Here is a 16,182-nt window from a genome sequence, read left to right as displayed (position 1 = left end):
AAACTAACACTAATGATGTTTACTTTTTTGATGGTTTGAAACATAACTTGTTAAGTGTTGGACAATTGGTAAACAAGGGATATATGTTAAAATTCACAAAGAAGACTTGCATTATCAAAGACAAAGATGGTAAGCTGATTGGTACTAGAACTAGATCCAAAGATAATGTATTTCAGTTGAGTTCTACTAAAATAACATGTTTGGTTGTAAAATTTGATAATAATTGGTTATGGCATAAAAGGTTTTTTCATATAAACTTTGATAATAGTGTGAAAGTCAGTAGCACACTTGTAGTGAGAGATCTACCTAAGATTATTAAGCCTACTAATGTTGTCTACAAGGAATGTATTTTGACTAAGTAGAGGAAAGTATATTTTCCTAGCGAGAAGTTCTCTACTAGAGAGAAATTAGAGATCGTTCACACAGATCTAAGTGGTCCTATAAGAACTAGAGGATTCTATGGTGAAAGGTACTTAATGATTTTTTTGATGATTTCACTAAGACAATGTGGGTAGCATTTCTTAAAGAGAAATTTGAAGCATTTCAAAAATTTAAGATATTCAAGAATAGAGTCGAAAAATAGAGTTGAAAATGAATTTTGTGTCTAGATTAAGTGTTTAAGATCAGATAGAGGAGGAGAGTTCACCTCTAGAGATTTCAACATGTTCTATGAAGAGAATGTAATCAAAAGATAGTTATCTTCACCTAGAACACCTAAACAGAATGGGATTACTGAACGAAGGAACAAGTCAATAGCAGATGCAACAAGAGCAATGTTATTTGAGAATGATGTCTCAAAGACATTTTGGAGAGAAGTAGTTAACACTATAGTAAATACTCTAAAAAAAGTATAGATTAGAAAAGTTATGAGAAAGACACCCTATGAGTTATGGTTTGGTCATTCACCATCAATAAAGTATTTCAAAATATTTGGAAGTAAGTGTTACATAAAGAGAGATGATGATATTGGTGAGTTTGATCCTAGAAGTGATGAAGGTATGTTTCTTGGTTACTCATTGAAAAATAAAGAATATAGATGTTTCAACTATAGAATTAAGACAATAATTGAGTGTACAAATGTAAGAATTGATGAAATTTTGGTACTAAAGAGAAGATGGTCGATTATAATTCTGATGAAGAAGAGGATAATTCTAGATTTGTTAGACAAAATATTGAAGTTCTTTTTGAGACTAATAATGATTTATAGAAAGAAGTATCTATTGAGTATATATAAGATCAAAGATTTGACCCTAGGGAAGAGATTAGAGTTGAGAAGTCAACTCCTACTTCTAATAGAAATATGATAAAGAATCACCCTTCAGAGAAGATAATTGGAAGCAAGGATAAAGGTGTGATGACAAGGAATAGAGTGAATGAGGAATTGTGTCTATTTTCTCAAGTGAAACCTATGAGCACAGATGAGGCATGTAAGGATGATCACTAGATGCAAGCTATAAAAGAAGAACTAGATTATATTGTGAAGAATGAGACATGGGAATTAGTTCCAAGACCTAAAGAGAAGAATGTGATAGGAATCAAATGGGTATTCATAAATAAGATGAATGAGCAAGAAGAAGTTGTGAGTAACAAGGTTAGACTTGTTTACAAAGGTTACTCATAGCAAGAAGGCATAGATTATAAAAAAACCTATGCACCCATGGAAAGAATGGAAGCAGTAAGGATGTTCTTGGCTTATGTAGCAAGCAAGAATTTCAAGGTTTATCAGATTGATGTCAAGTCAACTTTTCTAAATGGAGAACTTGAAAAAGAAGTCTACATTGAGAAACTTGATGGATTCCCTCTAATAGAAGATAAATATTTTGTATGTAGACTAAAGAAAACCCTATATGGTCTAAAGCAAGCACCTAGAACCTAATATGCAAGGTTGGATAGGTACTTATCAAAGCTTGGATTTATAAAAGGTACAATAGATGGTAATTTGTATTTGAGGAAAATTGATGATGGTCTATTTATCATTGTAATATTTGGAGGAAATGATGAAGAAAGTGACAAGTTTGCTGAAGAGATGAAAAATGAATTTGAAATGAGCATGATAGGAGAAATGAAGTTTTTCCTAGGATTGTAGATTGCACAGAAAAAAGATGGGATATTTATTTCAAAAACTAAGTATTTGAAAGATTTGTTGAAAATATTTGGTTTGGAAAGTTTCAAACCTATTGATACACCCCTGATAAGTGGTCACAGGTTATCTAGTAAGGATGAGACACCTATAGTTGAGTAGATAAAGTATAGATCTATGATTGGAGGATTACAATATCTAACTTTTCATAGACCAAATATAGGAAATATAGTTGGGATTGTAGCAAGATTTCAAGCTGATCCAAAAGAGTATCATTATGCAGTAGTAAAGAGGATATTCAAATATTTGAAGGGTACATATGATTGTGGAATATGGTATGATAGGTCAAGTGATTTTACCTTGTATGCATATACTAGTGTAGATTGGGTATGAAGTATAGATGATAGAAAGAGAACTAGTGGTGGAGCATTCTTTCTCAAAGGAAGTTTGGTTTCTTGGTTGAGCAAGAAAAAAAACTATATATCTCAGAGTACAATTAAGGTAGAGTATGTTGCAACAACAAATTACTATAATTAAGTTGTGTGGATGAAACAAATGTTGAAGGATATTGGAACTGAGTTTATAGAACCTATTATCATTTACTATGATAACACAAGTATAGTAAGTATAAGAATCTAGTATTGCATTCTAAGATAAAGCACATATCCATAAAGTATCATGTTTTGAGAGACAGGGCAACAAAGAAAGAAATATGGTTCGAGTATGTGAGCACTAAAGATCAGATTGCAGATATCTCTACGAAGCCTTTTCCTAAAGATACTTTTGAGTACTTAAGAGGTATGCTAGGGGTTATGCTCCTATCTAATTTAGAGTAGTTGATGCAAGAAGTGTATTAATCTGATGGTATAGAGCACTAGGGTTAGACTAGACTGATTGCTGATGCTTCCTATTAGGGGAGTATATGATATGTACTAAGTCATGAAGGACTCTTGGTAATTGGTACTTGGTATTAAATAGTGTCTTTGGACTCTCAAGCTAGTTAATGATAATTGGTATTGTGATTGATACCTTTGACATTGATGTCAATGAGGGAGAGAATGTACATAAGTAATGAGTAGATAAACACTTGTTGAGATAGTAATGGGGGAGAGTTATCTATTTAGGGAGATTTAGAAAGATTCATGTAAGTATGCAGAAGAATATGTAAGTGCATAGAAGGAAGTGTAAGTGTACAAATGTAGGTAGGAAGTATTGTAAGTTATTTACTATGAAAAACTATTGGCGATCCTAAAAGAAGAAGAAGAATAGTACAATGTTCCAAGAGATTTAAGAGGATTTGACTAATGAAGAGGATTTGAGAAGATGGAAACAACAAAGTATAGTTTAGTATTCTTGGAACTTAGATTTTTTTCATCTATGTTGCCATCAATGCCAAAGGGGGATATTTTTAGCATGAATTTTGATTATACTACATTGGGGGAGTATCCTGAGCATTGAGGAGTATTGGTATGTTGCATTCATGACTTTATTTGTCATTAATGTCAACATAGTAGTAATTCTATTCAGATTGGAAGAATAACAGTCAATAATCTTACTATGCATAGAAGCTAAAGAAGTTTTAGATGATTTAAAATAGAGGACATGTTCTTGAGGTTGTCTTGATGATGTGGTTTAAAGGACTAATTTTGATTTGATGTTGTATGAAAGTTAAACTTGTTTTACTATGTTTTACTAGAAGTAGTGCAAAAACAAATCATTGGAAAATAGAGTTCTAATGATCTATCACTATCTTTCCTCTAAGATATAATTAAGATATGTGCATTCACACAATGATAGAGGATAGTTGTATGGTGACACCAACATGTGCAAAAAACATGGTTTCAAACATGTGAAGTTTTGTATAGATTGTGAGCCTACAATGTTGTTATAATTGTGAATTAATTAATTATCTTATTTTAATTAATTGGGAAAGCCTCAAGGTTGACTCAAGGAATTATTATGAAGATACAGTATAAAGGAAAGGTGTTTTCCTTATTTGTAAAGAGAGACTTGAATTAGAGGATCAAGTGGAATGTGAAGTATTAGTGCACAACGCAAGGAGCATAATGCTTGTGAAATGCGTGTAAGTGATCCAAGGGATCATTGGATGCACATTATGAGATCTGGTTACAAGATCTAAAGGAGCAAATGTCTAGTTGACAAGATAGAGATAAAGGAAGAAGTACATTTCAACTCTATTATTCAAAAAGGAATAATACAAAGATCATTTGGATAGTGTGTTCTTTGATCTTAAACTTGAAGTTGTTTGGATAGTGGGTCCAACTATCTTCCACAACTCCTAACAGTATTGGCACAACTCCTAATAGGGTTGGAATCTCCTAAAAAAAATTCAAAGTCTCCTAATAGGGATTAATATGTACTAAATGTTGTAGTAGACTCCTAATAGGGTCTATCCTCTAATAAGGAATATTTATATTAGTACATCATCTTGTGGGTACTATCTATACTAGGTTTTCCCTTTGATCAAGGGTTTCCCTAGTTGACATATTTGATGTTAATTATGTATGAGATCTTGTTGTGGTTTTAGCTTATATTACTCACATGGTTATGTTTTTTTAAAGCTAATGTTTTTGATGATAGTTGGATAACTGATTCAACCCCCCTGCTTAGTTATATTAGTAGAGTATATATTCTAATAGATAATACACTAGGGGAGCATCTTAAGCATTGCAGAGTATTTAGATTTTGCATTCATGACTATGTTTGTTATTGATGTCAACATAGTAGAAAGTTTGTAAAGATTGATAGAGTAGCAGACATAGATCTTAGTTGTACAGACAATTTTTGATTGTCTGGTGATGTGCATTCATGGACATGTTTAGTATAGTGTCCTGATGTGAAGGTTCAATGCACATCACAAAAGTCAAAGAAGTACAATAATTATACCTAATTTACTAAGAGTAGTATAGAGATAAAGTACTTGAGAAATTATTTCCAATGTTTGCATTATATTCTTTGACAATGATGTAATCTGTTGATGCACAATCAGCTAGTGACTTATGATAGTTTGATGATGATGTTAGCAAATGTGCAAGCCCTAGTGTTGCACATGTGAGAAGTTGTATATACTCTAAGCTAAAAGTGCTATTGTAATTATGAATTAATTGATTATCTTATTATAATTAATTAGAAAAGCCCCAAGACTGACTCAAAAAAATATTTTGAAGATATGGTATAAAGGAAAGATATTTTCTTTGTTTGTAAGATAAGTATGTTGTGATCATTGTATATATGAAGCATGAAGTGCAAAAAGGAGTAGAGTACTTACTAAATGTGAGTAAGCAATCCAAGGGATTATAGATGCAAGTTTTGTGATCTAGTTCCAAGACTAGAAGGAGCAAAGGTCTAGTTGACATGACATAGGAAGGAAGTACTATTCATTTCTATTATTTTACATGGAATAATATAGAGATCATTTGGATAGTGGTTTCATTGATCTTGCCCTTGAAGCTATTTGGGCAATGGGTCTAGCTATCTTCCACAACTCCTAACAAGGTTGGCACAACTCCTAATAGGGATTGATATGTACTGAATATTGTTATAGACTCTTGGCATGGTCCATCCTTTAACAAGGAATATTTATATTAGTACATCATCTTGTGGATACCATCCCCACTAGGGTTTTCCCTCTGATCAAGGGTTTCCCTAGTTAACATATCTGGTGTTATTATGTATGAGAATCTTGTTGTGGTTTTTGGTTATATTTCTCAAATGGTTAAAGTAAAGGTTGATAATTATGATATTAACTGGATAACTGATTCACCCCCCCTCTTAGTTATATTCATGGACTATATATTCTAACAATTAGTATTAGAGCATCAGGTCCTTGAAGAGAAAGCTTAATAGCTTTGGTAGATCCATGGTGAGTCAATTTGAAAGGATAGTCCTAAGTTTGATGGAGGAAATTTTTATGCCTAGAAGATGGAGCTTCTTGGTGAGATATTGAAATCGTGTCCAAAACTGAGCATTGAGTTTCTAGATCCAAAATCCTTTTTATGCATACAAAACAATAGAGGCACAAGTAAAGACAGATCTAGATCTGAAGAAGACAAGAAGATAAAAGAAGGTATTGATCTGCTAATGGAAAGAGAGCCAGAAGGTATGAAAATTTTTGTTTGTTGGAAATGTAAAAAGTTTGGTCATTTTTCATCTAGATGTCGCAAGAGAGTAAGAAAATCTAGAAAGAATTCACTTGCTAGTGAAGATGAATAATTTAAAGAAAGTATGAAAAGATTCTTGAATGATTGTGATGATTAAGATAATAATCTTAAATTGGCTAAGGAAGAGGAAGTAGTAGAAGAAATAGCTTTGGTAACTATTGTTGATCCAAAGGCTAACTATGAAAATGTAGAAGTTATCATTGAGACTAACAATGATTTGCAGAATGGGAATCAGATTGAAGAGCAAAGATCTGAGCCTAGAGAAGAAGAAAGAGTTGAGTTGACAAATCATAGTAGAACTATACCAAATAATCATCCTCCTTAATATAACATTAGGAGAAGAAATAGTAAATAGGTAAATGAACAAGTATGTGAATTATGTCTATTTTCTCAAATTAAACCTAATAGTATAGATGAAGCATGTAAAGATGATCATTGGATTCAAGCAATGATGGAAGAATTAGATTAGATTGTGAAGAATGGCACATGGGTATTAAAAAACAAGATGAATAAGAAAGGTAAAGTTGTAAGGAATGAGGCTAAACTTGTGTGTGAAGGATATTCATAGCAAGAAGGAATACATTATGAGGAGACATATGCCCCTGTAGCCAAAATGGAATTAGTAAGAATGTTCCTAGCTTATGCAATGAACAAGAAATTCAAAGTATATTAGATGGATGTAAAATTAACCTTCCTAAATGGAGAACTTGAAGAAGAGGTATACATTGAGAAGCTTGAAGGATTTCCTCTAACAAAAGAAAAAGATATGGTATGCAAATTGAAGAAAGCTCTGTATGGTCTAAAGAAAGCACCTACAACCTGGTATGCAAGGTTGGACAAGTATTTGGTAAAACTTGGATTTGCTAAAGGTACAACATATAGTAACTTGTATTTGAAGGAAATTGAGAATGGTTTGATGATAATAGAAATATTTGTTGATGATATCATATTTAGAGTAATGATGAAGGTAGTGATAAGTTTGCTGAAGAAATGAAGAATGAATTTGAGATGAGCATGATAGCAAAAATGAAGTTTTTCTTAGGATTGCAAATTGTGTGACATAGTGATGGTATTTTCATTTCAAAAGCTAAGTACTTGAAAGACTTGTGGAAGGGATTTTAATTGAAAAGTTGTAAACCTATTGGTATACCTATGATAACTAGTCATAAGTTATCTAGCAAAGATGAGACACCTATAGTTGAGTAGAAGAAGTACAAATCTATGATTGGAGGTTTGTAATATCCAACTCACACCTAGATATAGGAAATGCAATTGGGATTGTAGCTCAATTTAAAGCTGATCCTAAGGAGTATCATTATGCAATAGTAAAGAGGTTATTTAGATATTTGAAAGGAACATCTAATTATGGTATTTGGTATGATAGATCAAGTGAATTCACTATAATATGTATTTACTAATGTGGATTGGGTAAGTAGTATAGATGATAGAAAGAGAATTAGTGGTGGAGCATTTTTTTCTTAGAGGAAGATATGTTTCTTGGCTAAGAAAGAAACAAGATTGCATTTCACATAGTATAGTTGAGGTAGAGTATTATGCAGCAAAAAATAATTGTAATCAAGTGATGTGTATGAAATAGATGCTGAAGGATATCAAGATTGATTTTGTAAAACCTATTATCATATACTGTGATAACAAAAGTATAGCAAGTATGTCTAAAAATCTTGTATTGTATTCTAAGACTAAGCATATATCTATTAAGTATCATGTCTTGAGAGAGAAAGCAAAACAAAAGGAGATCAGATCAAAATATGTGAGTACTAAAGATTAGATTGTAGATATCTTTACGAAGCGCTTACCTAAAGATAAACTTGAGTACTTGAGAGGCATGCTTAGGGTCATGCCCCTACCTACTTCTGAGTAGATGATGTAGAGATTGTATCAATGTAGTGGTATAGAGCATTATTGTTAGACTAGACTAAATTTTGATGCTTCATATATGGGGGAGTATTTGTCATGAGTTGAGTCATTGAGGACTATTGGTATTTGGTCTTCTATAATGTCTTTGGACACTTGAGCTAGATGAAGACTTGGAGGAGTAAATTGACATAATGAGGCCTATTTCATTGATGTCAACAGGGGAGAATATGAATAAAAAAATCTCCTAAGTATGTATGGGGAGAAGATTGCATAAAAAATCTCAACTTTATTAGGGATATCTAGAAAGATTCATGTAAAGGAGGAATGTATCTATAGGGGAGATACACATCATAAGGAACTTTGATGTATTGTGTGTTGTTTAGTGTGAAAAACTATTGCCAATCCTAAAGAAGAAGAATAACAAAGAAATGTTCTAGAGGATTTCAGATTTGATTGATGGAGATGATTTGAGAAAATGAGAACAACTAAAATAGTAATAGAGTACTATTTGGTATTCTTGGAACTTTGATATTTTTCATGAATGTTGCCATCAATGTCAAAGGGGGGAGATTGTTAGCATGAATGTTGATGATACATATTCTAAGCATTGGAGAGTATTGACATATTGCATTCATGATTGCATTTGTCATTGATGTCAACAAAGTAGTAAGTCTATGAAGAGTGGAAGAGTAGTAGGCACAGATTTTAGTTGTACAAACAATGTTTTGATTGTCTGGTGATGCACATTCATGGACATGTTCACTATAGTATCTTGATGTGAAGGTTCAATGTGCAACATGAAATTCAAAGAAGTATGGAATTTGTACCTAATTTACTGAGAGAAGTATAGAGACAAAGTACCTAAGAAGAAACTTCTGATGTTTGCATTATATCCTTTGATAGTGATGTAATTTGTTGATGCATGGTCAACCAATAACTTAGAATAGTTTAATAATGATGTCATTAGATGTGCAAGCCCTGGTGTCACACATGTGAGAAGTTGTATAGATTGTGACTGACAATTATATTGTAATTATGAGTTAATTAATTATCTTATTATAATTAATTGGAAAAGCCTCAAGGCCAACTCAAGGAATTATTTTGAGGATATGGTATAAAGGAAAGATGTTTTCCTTATTTTTAAGATGTGTAAGTATTTTGTGGTCATTGTTTGAAGTGTAAAGTGCAAAAATGAGCAGATTGCTTACTGAATGTGAGTAAGCAATCTAAGGGATTATTAGATGTGAGTTTTGTGATCTGGTTACTGCAAAATGAAAAGGAGAAAAGGTTTGATTGATAGGACATGGGAAGGAATTACTATTCATTTCTATTATTCCTCAAGAATTAATACATAGATCATTTGGATAGTGGGTTCATTGATCTTTTCCTTGAAGCTATTTGGCTAGCAAGTCTAGCTATCTTCCACAACTCCTAACAGGGTTGGAATTTCCTATCAGGGATTTAATGTATCCTAATAGGGACTGATATGTATTGAATCTTGTTATAGACTCCTAATAGGGTCCATCCCCTAACAAGGAATATCTATATTAGTACATCATCTTGTGGGTACCATTTCCACTAGGGTTTTCCCTTTGATCAAGGATTTCACTAATTAACATATTTGGTGTTATTGTGTATGAGTATCTTGTTGTGGTTTCTAGTTATATTTCTCATATGGTTAAAGTTTAATAAGGTTGATAATTGTGATAGTAGTTGGATAACTGATTCAGACCCCCCTCTTAGTTATATTGGTGGACTATATATTCTAACAATACCAGTCTAGACCTTGTAGAGTTCAAAGGGAAGGAGACTTTGATGTCTTGTTAGTTGGTCTTATTGCTCTGTTAGGATATAGCTGTCATGGTTTGTAACTAACTCCTTAGTACTATCCACATTCCAAAAGGTGATTTAAACCCTATCAAATTAGGAGCCAACACTCTAACCCAAACTTGATACAGTAATATGAATTGTATTTGCACTACTCACCACATCATCACTAATATCATGTGTACCATCATCATTATATATATAAAAAATTGAGGTATTTATATTGGGAACCTCTACCCATATCTCCTTTGAAGAAGTTAAATTTAGTGAAGTATCAAATTCCTCACATGCATCTGGTTCCCCCTGATAAGAAAGTCCCTATAAATCATGATCATGAGATCTATCATCATTTAGGAACCCATCTGAGTCATCACCCAAAATTTGATATGATATACTAGAATCACTAAATAATGAATCATCATCACATTAAACATCATAGATCCCCACATCACTAGTATCAATACCATCCAGCTAAGGCCCTTCTACTATTTTCTACTACTATATACATGACTAAATGTCATCATGTGAAACCACAACACTAGGGCATAAATCTATGTTGGATTTTTTTTTCAATGCTCCCCTTAGTATTCATGAAAAGTGATTAACAATCTCCTATGTAATATAAGTTTAGTGGTTGTATTGGGCATTGATAGATCAATCTTTTGGTGCAATGACAACCCCACTCTAACAAGTGGTATTAGAGCTTGTTCAATACTTCCATTAGGTTTCATGAAAAGGGATTAACCACCTCCCATGTGCTATAAGTTGAGTGGTTGTATAAAAAATTGACAAATTAGTCTTTTGTGCAATGAAAACCCCACTCTAACAATGTACATGACTTAACTCCTCTAAAAATTGATATCACAAGTGTCATAGTTGGGCAGCCCAATGTACTCCTCTATCTAACTTGAGAAGACTAGTGTCTCCTTCACTAACTCAACACTATGATAACTACCATAAAAATTAGAATTTTCAATCCTCATATCCTCCATATAGTCTTCAAAAAAAAATCCTCATAAAGAGAGTATAAACTAATAGTGGTAAAAATTAAGTCTTCTACACTTACACTATCCACAACATACTCACATAAGGAACTAAAATCCTAAAAAATTAGACCCTATACTCACCATATCCACACTATGACTAATTGATGTAATACTATAATCAAACATAGTTAGAATATCGTCAGTATGTTTTGAAGTGCTAACCCTAGAATCCTCAAAATATTGGAACTCAATTATGTTGTCCTCTAATGTAACAAACACATCCACATTCCCTATGCAGAATCTTCAATTTCATAACTAAAGATAGAACTATAGGTTACCCTAGTAAGAAAAATATCATCTTCACTATGACATGAACTATTAAAAACTCATGTTGAAGACTTCTAGATGTCTCACTCATAAGAAAATCTAGAAGTTTATCTTCTTCCATTCTTAGTAAAGACCTTTTAATAATGAAACTCATATACCTAGCTACCCTATCAACTATTAGTGGATTTGAAAGTTTTCCTTCCATCCTTTTTTGATGTTGTCTAAGATTTTCCATAATTTCCATAAGGACATTTTTTTTCTTCCTAAGATTATCCCTTCTATTCAACTACTTTCTATATTTACTATATTTCTTATATTTTTCCATAATTGAAATAAGTGCAAGAGTTTTGATCATTCAAATATCAAAAATAGGACAATTTTTTTTCCCCCTATTGTACATGGTGCAGACAAACCACTTTCCTACCATTGTAAGAACCCGAGTTGGTTCTAACTTTGATTCCAGTGGTTTGAAATTTTGCCAAACACTTATCATGCAAGCTTTGATACTGTTGTAAGAAACTCAACTAGTTGTAACCTTGGAAAAACCAATTTTATTTACCATTCAAATGTATGAAATTTTAGGGCAAGGGCCCTAGCTCGGTTGGCTAAATCTTCTCTATTGCAGGGGGTTGGTCATAGGTTCTAGTCTCCCCCGTCCTCGTGGTACCGGTGGGCATGTTGCGCCAGTGCTACCAATCACGTTAAAAAGTTTACCCAACACATTGCAATTTATAGGGGGGGCCGTGCTGCACCCGATTCTTGCAGTCTAATAAAAAAAAAAAAAATGTATGAATTTTTTTCAAATACTTTATATCAAAGTTTAATCTTGTTGTATAGTGGTTTTAGATTGACTTCTTTAAGTTTGCAAGCTGCAAATAAAGATATCAAGTGCTTGTGACAATGTAAGGTTGTTATAGAAATGATATAGTAGTTTTTTTCAATCCTTTGTCAAATATATGCATGACTAAAATTAACTATTATACCTAATAGACATTAAGACAAACACTTATCACACATCCCAATGAGCACCTACAACCACTAGGCATTTCAACAAATAGTTATAGTTCATTCTTGTAACCATTTACCTGACAAGACAATGCCCATATAGAACCAACATATTAATTATAATGCTTAAAACTTATTACAATATATGATCATGCAATTGCAATTAAAATTTAGGAGCCTAATTGTAATTGGTGTCCAAACTAGTTGCAACAAACCCAAGGAATTGAAATGCCAAACCTAGTGTTGAGAGATTAAGGAAGTGGCATTATGTTTCAATAGTATTTGGTCACCCCACAAGTTAAAAATTCCAATAATTTTAATACAACTTATTACACACACACGCACACGCACACACACGCGTGCACGCGCGCGCACACACACACACACACACACACACACACACACACACACACACACACACACACACACACACACACACACACACACACACACACACACACACACACACACACACACACACACACACACACACACACACACACACACACACACACACACACACAATAGTTATACATATGTTGGTTAACAATTTGTCTTTCTAGGTTTGGATTATACCTTGACTCATTATGTGCCCAATGTAGGAAAGGGCAAGTTGAAATCAATAGATTATGTCAATGTATGTGTTATATCATTGCCCTCTGAATTGAAAAGAACTCCCTTGAGTTCAAAGATTTGCAATAAATGTTTTCTTTAGTAGATTAGAGGATTTTGGAGTTTTCTCTTAAACAAAGAGTAGCAGAGGAAATTACCAAATTAATCAAAGCTTGGAGCAACTTAGGCAGATTAATGGTAATGATAGACCACAACACTCACAACTATGAATGCGTGTAAACAACTTTTAACTCTCCTTTTCTAACTCCTAAAATGCAATCTATTCTTTCTTCCATATGCAAAGCTATACCGACAAATGAAAATTATAGGAGAGATAGGAAAGTAATCAACGATAAGAAAACTCACGAGTTGCCTAAGCTATCAAGATTATAGAAATATTCAAATCACCTTTCAATCAATAATTGTTCATTTAATATATCCCAATTTCTCACACAGGGATGAAAATGTACATGAATCTAACTCATGTAGAATAAGGGAAATAAAATAATATTGCAATGATAGTTATAATTTGTATTATGAACTAAAATAAAAGTAACAACACACAATTTATTATCAATGTAGAAGTTTTGATCAACACACAACTAAACTAAATTGAACAAAAAATAAACTCAGTGCAAACACAAAGTCTCACTTAGTAGACACAACAATAGGGGTTTGGCCATGAATAAAGGTTACATTTATAGGCCCTCTTAGAGTTTGGCTAGTTACATTTCATTATTATGCATCAGAGCATTTACCAAGACATAACCCAAAATTTTACTGATGGTCATTCATTAGCAAATACATACATGTGAGGAGAAATGCCATATTTGGCTATAATAAATTGAGGAAAGAAAAGAGAGAGATATATTTGTCAATATTCAAATTGAAAGAGAATCATCAAAAGAATGTAACACTTGTATTTATGTTAGTTCTTCTTCTTCAAGGTAACCATCACGGCCTTATGCACTCTCAATGCATCAAGTACCATTTTGGTCTCTTTGACATAAGGAATGTAGATATTGTCCAATTTGACCATCCAAAAGTCATGGTCTTTTTTCAATTCTTCCACCATGGACATCTTTGATTAGAGCTTGTCAGATGCCCTCTTTGACATTCCATCCATAGCAATGAGTTCTAGGATATTAGAATCTTGAAAATTAACAGGGATAGTTGTTTCCTCTATGAATTCCATAATTTTTTTTTCATTTTCCTACTGTCTACCAACTATTTATTTGTAGTCACGTATGACTTCATGTGAAAATCCTTAAGGTACATGTAGACATTTTCGATTACCATCTTCAGATCTTCATATATATTATTCACTTCTTCTTAGTCTTAACCAAGCTCTCCTTCTTGAACTCTATTGATTGCTTCTAATGAAGAAATGATTGTTTATTAGATCTAAGGATACCAAGACTAATGGAAACATCAATCTTAATATTTATCACCTCTTGGAGTAGCACCAATTCTTCTGTCAACTTCTTTGATTCCATTTGGATTGAGACATGGTGAGCAGATACAACCTCTCTCAACTTATCTAAATCCAAAATGAAATTTCCTAGGTTCTCAAATAAAGGAAGATCTCATGCCTTCATCTCTTATATCCAACTGTGGCCTATCTAACCAAAATTCCTCTCTGATTATAACTCTACTAGTAGATTTTTATTTTCCTCAGTGGATGGATCAAATGTAGTTGTAGTGGCACTTTATGTAGGTATAATGGAAAGGGAACTGAGAACTGCCTTGATATATTCTATTAATTCTTTGTCTAAGGCATTTATAGTTTCCTCAGCTATCATTAGCTTCTCTAATCTATCCTCAATTTTTACATTAGATTACTCCCACACATTAATCATGGTATCATGTATTAGAGGTCCCATATTAGATGATTTAACTTTGAAATCTCCTAGGGCTAGCTCCTCAATTATTTCTTCTTTTTGTGGTTGAGATATATCCATTACCATATGTCTAATATTGGCATCAATGGTAAGAACTAACAATATCTTCTAATTCTTAGCCTTTTGGGATGGGGTTGAGATTGTGTGATCTTTGCTATCCCATTCTTAGGAGGTTCACTTTCTTCCATTCTTCTCTTCTTCCTCTCGATAGTATCCTCCTACTAAGAGTTAGTTGTGAGGACACTAAGTACTGGTTGAAGAGCTTTAGGATCTTACATTTTTTTGGCCATTTGGGGAGTCTCTTTCTTCCTACTATAGAAAGGAAATGTTATGGTTTTAGTTATAGGAAAAGTAGGGGCATTACCTTAATCCATGGCTCCTCCTTTTTGTTTTCACTAAGGAGTTTCTTGTACTTATCCATCTCCACCATCTTCATTAGGTTCATCACCTAGTTCATTTCTATCTCCATCAAGAATTATCACTGAAATGGTTGAGGATTCCTTGCTAGTTGATAGTTCATTTTCCTTGTCTTTATCTTTATCTTTATCCTTCTCTTCCTATGTATCCCCAAATTTAAGAGTTTTAGGTAGAGAAACTCCTCCAAAAGTAGTAGGTACTTAAATGTTCTTTTTTGGAGGTTGATCTCCTCCTCCACCAATAGACCATGATGGACCTATTCAAGATGAAGTAGTGGTTGTTGCGATAGAGGTGGCTGATGAATTTGTTTGGGCTCCAGTAGAAATTCTTGTAGATGAGCCTATATCACCCATCCATTTTCTTTTGCCTCTCTTCCATTCTACCCACTTACCCATTCTCTTTAGGATTCCATCCATAATAATCTCCATTTTATCAATTTTTAGGCCCTCTGGTGGAGAAGACAAGATATTATTTTCCCTGATCTCCCTTTCATAAGAAGAGTACTAAAAATGTGAACCATAATCCTCTATATCATCTATATTAACATTCACTTTATATATTTTAACTTCTCTTATAGTGAGCCTAGACCAAAACTTCTCCCTAGTCTAAATTTTAGTATAGAAATTGACCTAGTAGTCCTCAATATTAGACACATGCTTGTAGCTACAACTGAGTTATAGATTATTCCTAACATAATCTACTAGATCATACTATGACTTGATGATTTTGTAATCCAACAATTTTATTTTTCCTTCAAAGGGCTTGATTAAGATCTTTGCATCTAACCTAGATGCACAAGAATATGATACTACAACAATAGGGAAGGGAATTCCTACATTCTTTACTATAGAGCACAATGTATTCAATTCTAAAAATTTCCTACACAATTTAATTAGTACCACCTTTTCCTCAAGATAATTGAGAAACCTCTTTGGAAAATCATCAAACACACCAATTTGGATTTAGGA

The sequence above is a fragment of the Cupressus sempervirens genome, chromosome 4 (genome assembly GCF_028749045.1).
Source record: "Cupressus sempervirens isolate cs-2001-9-10 chromosome 4, ASM2874904v1, whole genome shotgun sequence".
NCBI classification, from domain to species: Eukaryota; Viridiplantae; Streptophyta; class Pinopsida; order Cupressales; family Cupressaceae; genus Cupressus; species Cupressus sempervirens.
The sequence above is the reverse complement of the archived record's forward strand: the minus strand, read 5'-3'. Positions refer to the sequence as shown.